We start from the raw sequence: 12,913 nt of genomic DNA on the forward strand, positions 1-12,913 counted from the left end.
ACGTTATCTAAAATATTTAAACCTTTTTTCATTAATATTTTATTATAATAATTTCATAAAATTATTTGAAATAAAGATAACTGTATTATAATAAAAAGAATTCACCTCACATGTTCCAATGAATTAGCTGTTTTAGTCAGGTTAATAGATTACTCTTCTCCACTTCTTTCAAAAATAGGTCTGAGGACTAACATAATCATTAAAACAAAATAATGTGTTCTTTTAGAGACGTTTCTGTTTATGATTCAAACTAAAAGCATATTTTGAAAATAGTAACATAGAATCAAAATATAAGCATTCCTCACATGTAAAGTAAAAACAAAGTGATACCAGTTTCACATACTAATCTAAATATTCAATTAGGTTTTAGAGAAAAACTTCTATCTCCTTAAGCTCATGATTTTAGGAGTCCTTTGAAAAGTTCATAGACAAAATTTATCTGAATATAAATTTGTATTTTCCCCTAGTTTATATAACTATCTTATATATTATCTTCTGAATAAACTATATTAATACTTAAATTTGAAACCATTTTCCAGAAGAAATGGCTGGGAGAAAATAAAAAGGACAGTTTCTCTTTTCAAATGAACTTACTACTGTTCTTATAAACATGATAACTTGATGAGTGGAGTTTGGAAACATAAATATTTAATAGTGAAAGAAAGATGTTAGGAGAAAGAAAACACAATTTGCACAATACTCATGGTAATACCTCTTAACTGTTAAGATTTCTATAGGTTATAATAAATTAAAAATTTCCACATAGTAGTTTAGCCCCACAGGTTTGATTGAAACATCTTATGCTTAGCAAGTGTTATTCAACGTGAATTCACATTCGTTGTTTTGAACCTTTGATTACATTTTCCAGAAAACAACACTGGGAAACTGAAAAATTGTGTGACATTTAAAAAGTGACACTGAATTAAATGATTCAATTGAGACTATAAATCAATCTTAATTTCCAATTAAAATTTCTAATTATTACTGCTATTCTTACACATCCTGGCACAGACACTTTTAAAATGAAGTAATATTTTTACTTTATTTGCCTATATCTAAAAAGAAATGCTCTCACTAATCATAAATCCCATGTAATATTTTACATCATGCTCTGAAATTAGTTATCCTTTAAGATAGTCCCTTGAGATTAAAAAAAGGAAAACATTTCTTTTAATTCCACCTATTTTTCAACTTCATTTTAATCTCATTTTTTCAACTGAGAAATTAAGAATCTCTGTGTGTATACATTATACACACACACACACAAACACACACACACACACACACACACACACACACACACACACACACATAGTCAATTCTGTATCATACAAGCTGCTCCTTCAATCTTTATAGTATTCAAATCTGCTAAAAGGAATAAAGCTATGCCCAGTATCCCAAAATTTTGGTAAAATAATTTACTTCCTGATGCACATACAGAAATAAAATGCTTAAGTGCTCCTAGGGCGCTTTTATTTTTAGCACGTGCCTATGCTTAGTTTCCCCTTTGGTTCCCTTCAATAAGGGTTCTTGAGATAGCAGGGTGCTGAAGGCAGCACAACCCAGGCCAAGCATGCAGTGTAAAGAATGCATCTGCATTAGGTTTCTCCCAAGACATTTATGGCTACTCTTCCTCTTGCTTCTTTTCCCAACATAATGTCTAAGCTGACCTGTAAGTCAAATTCTTGTCAGATTAGTTTTAAAATATTTTTACATAACCAAAGCAAAAGTTAAAATCACCATGCTACTGCACCAGACTTTTGCAATTCTAATAAACCAATTCAAGGAACCAATTACAAAAGAAAAAAGAAGGAAAGACATGCACTCCCTCAAAATTTAAAAATTACTTAGGAAAACCTAGCCTCTAGTTCTGAAGAGAGTACAGTGCACCCAGGGAAAATTTCAAGGTTACAATTTTTACTGTGTGTGGACCTAAACCAAATCTATATATTTTGACTTTGCTCATGTCTGGGTATAACTGCTTGTTGGCCTCTGCTGCAGGACCACCTCCTAGTGAGAATCTTACCACCACAATGTGCTTTTGAGACAGCAGTAACTAACTAGGGTGGGATTCTTGTCAAATCTGTGGTAAAACTTGACTGAATGTGAAACAATTTGAACTAAGTTTCAATATAATCCTTAAATGGTACAGCATAAATCAGATGACAAATTTTCCACTCATTAATTGATACATGAAAATATGGGACAATGATTTGAACTTTGTCCCCAGATAATCTGTGACAGCCAGATTCAAGGAAACATTCATAAGTCACAGAGATGTCAGAATTCTATTACTACTAAATTGTCCAACAAACAAATTTCCTAAGTCAAACAATATTTACTAAGTACTATTGAAGCAAACTTGAAGATATCCTGTCCTGTAAAATCCTCATTGAACTAACTACCTGTTATGTCACCTTAAACGTTAAAATATCCAATTTCTTAAAGTGGAAACTGCTGCTTCCCTATTCCCCTCTAACTCATTGCAGCATAACTATTTTTCTCCTTATTTCCCCTCAGGCAAGCTCTAAAAAATGTTAGCCCCAAACCAAGTGTTCCTGTGTAGTAGAATATGCAAGCAGCACTAGCAAATTTGAAAAATAATGAAGTGATTTTAAAGTATAAGCAGAAATGTACTTCATAAAGAGTCAATGAATCACTTTACTTTTGGCATTGTTTACAATAGTACTCAATAAAATAACTTCTGAAAATGGAGACATGATAATCTCAAGTTTCTTCCCCATGGGTCCTCATCACCTGGAGTAAAATGTCCAAGAACTGTTTAGTTCCATAAACACATGACTCCTGTGATGTCAGCAAGGTCAACAAGCCTACACACCAGGGGGTTATGCTGAGTAAGGGCCATCGCCCATTTCTACAGTTCCCTTTATGAAAAAGCAGAAAAACCAAACAAACAAAATTATTTGTATATTACAGGAACTGTTTTGAGGTTGTGACGAGCAATAACCCAACTACAAGATAGTATGTAGCTCTCTGTCCGTAATGGCCAGTGGAAGAAAGATTAGGAGCAGGTACAAAACTGACTGCTCAGGAGTAAGGAACAAGATCTCCTACTGACCTTCCCTTCCTCCCCACCAAGAACCTCCAGTGCTGGGCTCCATGCCACAGGGACTCAATTTCAGAGTGAGTGTTCTCCATTGAGAGAACTTTTTGAAAGCGACAATTGAATATTCAGAATTATAAGGAAAAGTACTCATATATCAAAATGCTCAGGATGGGAATCAAACTTGATTTACTAAGTCTTCCAACTGGCATCAAATTTACAGAAGGGTGTCCTTCTGGTTGTTTCTTCTCTATAAACCACTACATCTTTCACTAACTGGGACGTCTTCTTGGATTAGATTTAAAATTTAAAACACATCTGGCTGTTTGGCTGTTTAGACTGGTTTATACTGGGGGCGGGGGGGATCTCTATCTGAACACACTACACTGGAAATTTCCAAACTTCCAAATAAAGGCACACCAGGTCCGAGTGGGTGCCTGGTATTCTCAAAGTGATTTCGTGGAGAGCAGTTCACGTGGGCAATTCACGTTAATGTCTGATAAGGAGGCAGGATCCATGTGCACCTTATGATCCTGATAAACTAAAAAAGGAGAAAGCAAATGTATCAATGAAGAAATGCAGCTCCGGATTAGCGACCGACAGTCCCGAAAGACCTGGGCTGGAACAGTTCGGAGTTACTCTGAGGGAAGTGTGCACTGGTGGGTGGCACTGGGTCAACCTGATTACTTAACCTTTGCCAGCCAAAACTAAACTCCGCTCTGACCAGCCCCAGAGCTGCTGGTGCTGGAGCCTACCAAGTACTCCGGCGTCTTCTATTTTCTTCCCGTGAACGTGGAGCCTGACACCTGAAACTTCACACAAACGCTACCGTGTTTCGGGGCTTTTGCATTTATTTTTAAAGCGCAACCGGCAAGAATCAGTTGTCGGCGTGCGAGAGTGAGAGATTAATCTATTTCCTGCACACACAGGAAAAGAACTCATGACAATTCAAGCAGTTCCCTCTCTTCCAAGTAACTTTTTGGTAACCATTCGTCCTGAAATAACCACAAGCAACAAACACTGGGCACTGGCAAGGCAACGACCAGCAGGCGTGCCGGGTCCCCCACAGGCGGGGTCTGTGGGTCTCCGACCCGGTCTGGCCCCGAGCTACCGCCCCTCAGTCCCGCGTCTTGGCTCCGTGCGACTTTGGCGGGGAAATGCACTTCGCGGGTCCGGACGGGCGGGAGGCTCGCCGCGGGCCGGAGTTTCCGAAGTGTCCCGAGCCCTTCCCGTGGCCTCGGCGACTCCCGGCTGCGGCCGCCCGGGGGCCCACCTGCCCCAGGGCCGCGGGCCGAGCCGCTGCGGAGCCCGAGGGGCGGCGCCGCCCCCCGCCGGCCGAGCGCCTGTCAGCCGCGCCTCCCAGGCCGCGCCTCGCCCCGCACGCGCCCAGTGCCCGCCGCACTCACCTGGCCGCTCCCACCGACCGGCCGCGCGAGGCTGGAGACGCGCGAGGAGAGGCCGCCGCCCGTCGCCAGCCCGCCCGGCTGAGTCCACCTCCCGCCCGCGCGCGCCCCGCGTCCGTCGCGCGCCTAGAGCGGCCGGGGAGGGGGTCGCGAGCACGCGCGGGCGAAGGGCGCGGGCGGCGGCCGCGGGGAAGCCCGCTTGGCCGCGTCCGTCATGGCGCGCGGCGCGGCGGTCGCTCGCTGCGTTCTCTCCGTTCGCTCGCCTTTAGTTTGACCTTTCCCTCCAGTGTGTCTGAGGAGAGCGGCCGTGCGCGCGCGCATGTGCATGGCTCTGGCTGTGCGCGCGCGCGCGTGTGGGAAGGGGCCGGGTTCGTTCCCCGACGCCTGACGTCACTGCCATGGCAACGGCAGCCTCCACCCCTCTTCCCGCTTCCTGTACCCGCCCCCTCGGCACGTTAGGAGGTGGGGGCTCACGTGCTCACTGAATGCGCGTGCGCACGCACCAGCAGCGCGGAGCGCTGGGGGGTAACGGGGCGGTCTGGAAACTCCTCCTTATCCTCGCGGTCCCCCGGAATTGGACCAATATGGAGAGGAGGTGCTAGGGGCGGGAGCACTTGGTTGCTATGTTGCGTGAAAAATATCCTGAGGTAGGGCGAAAACTCTCCCTCGGTCACTGAGCATGTCTGGGGAAAGGGGGCGTGTGAGCCCGAGTTGGGCGAGGTGAAGGAGGACATTCAGAGAGTAGCGAGAAAGAGGCTGGACTTTAGGACAGGTCAGTGCGTGTCGAACTGGGACCGCGTGGCTGCCTTAGAACGGTCTGCTTCTACCTCTCTCCCTGTGTGATCATGGGCATGCACGATAAACACTCTGAACTGAATGTCCCGGCAAAAGCGGGGGGGGGGGGGGGATACTAAGAAAATCTGTCGCAAGATGATCATTAGTACTAAAAGAGAGAACTTGCGAAATGACTCCCCTGGTGCATGGTAAACACTAAACCTCTAGCTGCTATTATGGAGTACATGACCTAAGAATTTTGCAAGTGGGGACCAGGGTTTTTTGAGACAGAGTCTCACTATGTAACCCTCATTGTCCTGGAACTCACAGTGTAGACCACCAGGCTGGCCTAGAACTCAAAAGCTGTGTGTGCTGGGATTAAAAGCCTACTCCACCTTCCCCAGAGTGACCCGGGACCCATAATAAAACATTAAATGATCACAGTCATTTACTGTCATAGTCAACTACTGCCTTCAAAGTTCAAGGGTCATGGGGTTGGGGATTTAGCTCAGTGGTAGAGCGCTTGCCTAGGAAGCGCAAGGCCCTGGGTTCGGTCCCCAGCTCCGAAAAAAAAGAACCAAAAAAAAAAAAAAAAAGTTCAAGGGTCATGTGGCTTCTGAAGCCAGCTTTTAGGGAGAGGAGAATACCAAATTGCAGGGAGCAAGGCTTTCCCCTTAAAGATCTTCCCCTATGACTATGGAATCACTTCTTAATCTCGTGCCTTCTCATTCCTGCAGAGATTTAGAATTTGGAACCTAAGGGCTGGACCCCTAAGTTACTTAAGGGGAGCAATTCTGTACCACTCACAAAATCAACAAAATTGTCCTTTCCTCCGATTCCTTAACCTGTGTACATTGACATTGACTGCAAGTTTTCTTTAAAGGTATTCCTCAAACGTCTAGGTATATGAAGAAAAGATACTTTAGTTACCCAGTATTTTCTAGCGGTCAGGTGGAAAGAAGGCCGTCCCACTTTGCAGACATCCAATGACCAGATCTTAGAATTCCGACCAACTGATTACCTCCTTAGTCCTCAAACCTCTGATTGAAACTCTTTAAGTTACCTCTTAATTACAGTCTGCCTCCCAGAGTCTCTGGGCTATTGCAGGACTATTTCTACAGTTGCTGCTTCTGTTTTATAACCTTAAACCTAAACCTAGTCTCGATAGAAAACATTACCCAGGCTCCCTAGATACACTCTGGAGTTTTATACTTTCTTCCAAAAGTAGTAATATTTATGTGCCCTTTCAAAATCCCCAAAAGATTGCTGGAATTACTCAGTTGGAATGCATCCGTCTCTTTTCCAGAGCGGCTGGCATACCTCTCTTTGGACATAGTTCCTCACAGGTTTCATGGTCAGCCACCTGCAAAAGTCCACTCCAAGCATCCGTGTTTGGTCCAGTGTATCACATAATACCCTTTCTTTAAATGTAGGTCATTTGCCTTCTTCCTTGATCTGGAAAACTTAAAGGAAGGAAACATGTCCACTTCAATTTGGCTATATCCTGCCTGGTCCTCATACCATACTTAGAACCACTCAAGCAGCCACCTAGCAAACTGCTGCCTAGGCTCTCAGCCTATAAGGTCCTTAGAAGCAGAGTTGGCAATGCTAGGGTATGAGAACTTAAGATACCCAGTAAGTCTTGGACTACTCACAGAAGTAGCTGAAATTTCAAGGTTACTCCTGTGCAATAGAATTAAGTGACAGTAACAAGTTGCTAGGCAGAAAAAATGAGGAGACCAATGAAAATTAGTTGCCTTTGTGGACCTAGGATTCTCAGATGTTGTTAGGGGTGAGGCAGCCAGTAGGTGAAATGCCCAGGGTCTCTCAGTGATGTTGCTCCCTGGAGAGAGAACTTATGTGCAAGGAGAAATGCGGGTATCAATCAGGGTTTATTTATACTGAACTCGTAACACCTGTCCCTGCATCTGATTTGGCACAGGTTTCTGAAGCCCAGTGGCATTCTTGTGTCTACTATTGTGTTTCTTTGATATGCTGTTTAATTTTGTAAATAAATTTTCCTGAACTGATTTTTCTTATTGTTCACTGTGCTCTTGGGACTGCCAAGCACACAGCAGCATTGCCTCAGAGTTGTTCTCAGTTTCCCCTGTATCAATTCTGTCTTTGGCACCTGCTAAAAGCATTCCTTTCCTGTGGTAGATGTTAACCAGTTCATCTGAAGTGGTGTTCATTGTCGTGGTACAAGCCGTCTTCTGTTGGTGAATTTTTGGGAGGATACTTTTTTGGGTTCTATAATCTACCACCCTTCCAACCCTTATTCTACCCCATTCACTTCTAACCACCCAGCACTAGGTAGGAGAAAAAGAAGGTTAGAGGGAAAAGGGGGTGTGGACCTCTTTAGACAACTTTCTGATGAATAGGGGCATAAGGTTCCTTGCGGGGTACATCCGATCTCCATTGTCAGGGATATCTGCAACCTGTAAGCCAGCAAAACAACAAAACAGCAGTCCAGCAAGAGCAAACACAGCATCAGGGACCAGCAGCAGCAGGGGCGGCAGCAGCAGAGGCAGCAGTAGCCTCCACAGGTCCTCTCAGGGTTCTCACATTTGTACCATCTTACGAGTCCCCAGAATTCCAAACATAAACTATGTGCAGCTGGCAAAACTCACCCAAAGCAGCCCCATATTTCATACCTGGGATTAAAACAAAAACATATTCATGTAACGTAACTGGGTTTTTAAAGAAACCGAAATTCTCTCTATAATCTTCCTTCTTTAAAACTCATCACAAAACTTTTAACTGGTCATTTTGTCTTGCTTTGGGACCATTCAGTCCCAATGCATGTTTATACACCAGATTCCAAAGACCATTTTGAAAGGTAAAAACAGGGCATCTCATCAGCCAGCTTGAAATTCCTCCAGAAACCTACTCACTCACTGGCCAGGCTTCTCGTGTGGCTTTTGATGCAGTTTTCCTCAGCCATCTCTCTCACTCCTTCTGCCGGGGTTGTTTTGTCCATGGATACTGAAAGTATTTAGCATTTCCTATGTATCTTGTTCTTTGTGCAAACAGCCCCACCCTCCTAGGGTTCTTTGCTCTGGTCCCTGTGACTTTGAAGTTTGTAAAAGTGCCCATGGTGTGCCCTCTGGGGTTACTTCTGTTTCTATGTTGTAACTACCTCATATATTTTTAGGTCTTTTATTCTGAACCAGAACATGGGGTAATAGAGATTTTGGGCCTTGACTTACCTCATTCATATAATGTATGTATTTCTGGCACTACTTCACTACCTGGTATGTAATAGATAGTCCGTTATTGTTTATTGAATACATTGATGCATTGAGCCTTTTACTTGTTACACAACTAGGAAGAGAGAATGTCAGTTGAGAAATTGCCCCTTTCAGATTGGCCAATGGGAATTTTCTTGGTTAATGATTGATGGGAGAGGGCCCACCCTACTGTGGGTTGTATAAGAAAACAAGCTGAGCAATCTACTAAGAGAAGTCCACTAGGTAGTGTTCCTCTGTGGTTCCTGCTTCTGCTCCTAGAGTTTCTGCCCAGACTTCCTCAGTGATAGACTTTATCTGTGGTGTAAGTTGGGACAACCCTTTCGTCCTCCTGGATGTTAATTGAGGGGTTTATCACAGTTGACAGAGGTGCACACCAGGCCAAACCTTACAAAACGGAAAAAACCAAAACCTATTATACTTATTCAGTTCTTCACCAAGCTATGTCTAGAATTATAGGAGCAATCAGCAGGTAAGGCATGAGTTAGAATTCAGTCCGTAAGACTGCCATGTGTCAGGGAGGGAGCATCTGTTGGATAGCTCAGTCTGCAACAACCTTCAGCAGTAGGCAATGCTCTCCTCACTCTGCAAACAGGGAAATCATTGGGGGTTCAGGGAGTGACTGGGTCACTGTCATGCTTGACTGTAGGAAAGGCAGGATTGATTCTGGAAACAGGTCACCGTGTAAGTTGTGTGTGTCTAGTCTACTCCGCTGTAGTGGCAGTGATAATCTAGTCTACTCCGCTGTAGTGGCAGTGATAATCTAGTCTACTCCGCTGTAGTGGCAGTGATAATCTAGTCTACTCCGCTGTAGTGGCAGTGATAATCTAGTCTACTCCGCTGTAGTGGCAGTGATAATCTAGTCTACTCCGCTGTAGTGGCAGTGATAATCTAGTCTACTCCGCTGTAGTGGCAGTGATAATCATGACCGTGTTCCCATTTCCTCTTTCTCTGAGAAATCCCTGCTCTCCCGCCAGCTTGAAAAGAAGTGATTTGCTTTATACAGGATGAATGTGCGCAAGTCAAACTAAATGGCTTCTCTTTGGAGTCATTTGTCTGTAATTGGGTTAAAATTATAGTTTTAAGGCCAGGTATGGGATGCATAACTTTCATCTCAGCACTTGGCAGACAGAGGTAGACAGATCTCTGTGAGTTTGGGGCCAGCCAGGGCTATGTAATGGGACCCCATCTTGATAAATAAAGTTGCAATTTTTATAAGATAGATGTCCGGGATATGAGGATGTGAAGGGCCCAGCTAATTAATTAACCCCAACCCCTTGCCTTTTCTCCTTTCTTTGCTTTTCCTGTTTTCCCCCAACCTCTGTGGAGAGCTTCTGGGGCTGCTTCTAGAAACTTGGCAGGACTTTGACATTGGGCCAGGAAAGGAAAATAGGCCTCAGGCAGGAATTTGACTTAGGGCCAGGACTTGGAAGTAGGGTCAAGGTGAATACAGCCGAGGAATGTGTTCTTCGTATCTTGATGGGTCTTAAGACACTGAATACCAGAATCTTGGGACCTTCCATCTGTGCTTTGTTCCTTACTTATCCTGTCTGTGCTTTTTTTGTTCCTTAACTACTTTGTTTATGACTTAGGACTGACCATATTCTTTGTATGGACCTAGAAAGGCATAAAAGCAGACTGGAAAAAAATAAAGCGCCTCAGCCTCTGAACTGGCTGGGATCATACTACAGTGTTGTCTAATTGTCTTTTTTTTCTTTTTAATCCTCACTCCCTCCCTGGAGAACCCATTGCCTGACTGAGCAGGCTTGGTCAAATCTCCTTTCATGTTTATTCTTTAACTCTTTTTATCACAGGCTGTAAAAACATCTCTCAGTTCACAATACTGCTACTTAACAGAGAGAGCTGACTTATGTCTTGGTATTTTAAAGACAGCCCCCGAAAGGTTGGGTCTTAAAACTGCTGCCTGTGTGTTCACTTCATTAGAAAGAACCTTTGGTTCTTCTCTTGAGGGGCCTTCTTGCTCCAGGATTGTCGAGAGGGCAGTGGAGTCCTCCTGGACAAAGTTCTAAGCACATCCTTGCCTGGAGGGCACTCCCCTGTGGGAAAAATGAACCTCTCTGACAAGGCAGGAACTTGAATGGTAATGTAGTGAATGAGGGGGCCGGAGTCATGGAGAAATAAGGGCCCACATCTGCCTAGTTAGCCAGTCAGTTCGTTCTGTTCAGTTGATGACCCTTGTGAATCAGTTCTTCAAGCCCGGGTCCCTTTAGATGGATGTAAATCAGGTAGCGATATGCTCAGCAGAACACCAACGTAGCTGTTTGTATAGACCTGTGAGCAGTATCCTCAGGGCTAGACTGGATTTCATCTTAATAGCATCTGTAGTAGGGCCATGTCTCTCCACGTTAGCAATTTACATGATGATTCATTGATGATAGACATATTTACAGAATATGCACTAATTGTCATCTTGCAAACACCAAATGGATTTTAGTACACAAACTGATATGCGAAGATATATGCCTATTTCAAGGTGCTTACTCGATTGATATCATTACCATCCATTTATTCATTTTGTAAAACAGCAGTTGGACATCTGCTAAATATAGACACAATCAAAAATAACAAATGTATTGAGCCTCAATTACACATCTTAGAAAAACTGTCCGATTCCTTTGAACACTTTCCATTGTATGACTTGTTATAATAATGTGAAAATGTTTCTGCAAATCCTCTTTATTTCAGTGGCATCTAGTAAACCCTGGGGATGACATTTGGCTCGTCTGTTTCACACAATCCAATCTGGGAGGGTGCACTAGTGAATATAAAGTTTTAACGCAACGCTATTTTTTTCTACCTGTTTCAGAAGAGGTGTCAGGGAGGTAATTTGGCTTGCCTAGGGGTGTCCTGGGAACACTGGGACAAGCAATCCTTATTGGATGAGTCTAGCAACCCATCATCCAGGGTAGAGAGGACCATCAAGCTTGCATCCCTAAGGATCCTTGGAGCTGTGGGGAAGCTGTTCTCTGGCGAGAGGTTTGGTTATGCAAGCAAGAAATCACTGAAAAGGTGTGGACTCATTGCTGTTGTTAGAGTAGCAAGCTTTCCTCGTGAATTAATGCGAAAACCAAATAAATGACCATACTTGCACCCCAAGTATGTGAGGACACTCATACAAGAAATACCTAATTAAGTAAGCTTCTGCCTCCTTATATATTGTTTCAAAGTTCCCCAAGTCTTGCTGTATGTGCGTGTTAACTTCTGAAAACTTATGACAGTATCAGAAGCTAATACACAGATTGCAGAGGATTAAAGAACGAGCAAGAACTCTGAAGGATCAATGTGCCATGTATGGTTAGGAATCTCCCACATACCCAAACATACACAGACCAAAGCAGGGGTGAGCACACCTGAGCTACTATTGCCCTTTTTTAGTTATCATTATTTCTAAATCCAGATGCATAATGGGCTGATATTATGATCGTGTTTATTCATAGCAACTCAGGAAGAACAAATGACTTTCTCCAGGGAACTGATCAGCTCCATTTTATGAGTGATAGACTTGTCTCTCCGTAATGTCTGTCTAAGGACACCATGGAGTGGGCAGTGTTACACAGGGGCACATGTGTTTGCATGGCTTTCTGGATGGTCTGTGGACACAGAGGTAGCAGTTCCTGATGTTTGGTGACAGAAGCAGTAAAGATGACTGTGGCATGGCTAAGCGAGCTCTCCCTTCTCCCTGGGATGGGTTGTAGGGTGCACCCTATAGAGGTCATAGCTGGTCTCTCTGCAGAACATTTAGACTTTGTGCTGGCCTTGCCCTTGGAGCCAAACTAGATAATAGCTCTAACGTACTAATGAATAGAAAGCAGTTTTGCTAAATGATGGTAGCATCTACGCTTCCAGGAGAGCTGCAGAAGTTATTATTTTCCATTGTACTTGGAGTCTTAACCTGCTGCATGCATGGAGGCCATTAAGTGAGGCCTTATTGACGCTAATAAAATAATTAGTTGAAAATGTTTAGTTCTGTGCCCTAATAATAATCATAACTCTAAGGAGCGTCCTCAGCTGTGAATCGTGATCATTCTTTGCTACTTCTGAGTAACTAGCACGTGCAAGGTACTTTTCCAAGAGCTTTATCCCGGTCAGGTATTCAGGCTTCACAATGGCTTTGTGATGTAGGCTTAGGACTCCACCCTAAAGGCGGAAAACAAAAATTCAGAGCACGTAAGCAACTTCCTCAGCCTCACCAGAGGAATGAATCCTATTCAAGTAAAAAGTTCCCTGGCAACTGGAAAATATTATTCTGAGTGAGCTAACCCAATCACAGAAAGACATACATGGTATGCACTCATTGATAAGTGGCTATTAGCCCAAATGCTTGAATTACCCTAGATGCCTAGAACAAACGAAACTCAAGACGGATATCAAAATGTGAATGTTTCACGCCTTCTTTAAAAGGG

The 12,913-nt window shown here is 43.6% G+C and overlaps 1 long non-coding RNA gene across 1 annotated transcript in view; it reads right to left on the reverse strand.

Annotated features, from left to right (window-relative positions):
• Positions 1 to 4,784, reverse strand: part of LOC102551574 (uncharacterized) — a 57,389-nt gene extending 52,605 nt beyond the window's left edge. The window contains exon 1 of the long non-coding RNA XR_005487226.2: positions 4,471 to 4,784. This is a non-coding gene — a long non-coding RNA (uncharacterized LOC102551574). The remainder of the gene's footprint in view (positions 1 to 4,470) is intronic.
• Positions 4,785 to 12,913: the final 8,129 nt, after the last annotated feature.

This window comes from Rattus norvegicus, chromosome 7, assembly GCF_036323735.1.
Source record: "Rattus norvegicus strain BN/NHsdMcwi chromosome 7, GRCr8, whole genome shotgun sequence".
Taxonomy (NCBI): domain Eukaryota; kingdom Metazoa; phylum Chordata; class Mammalia; order Rodentia; family Muridae; genus Rattus; species Rattus norvegicus.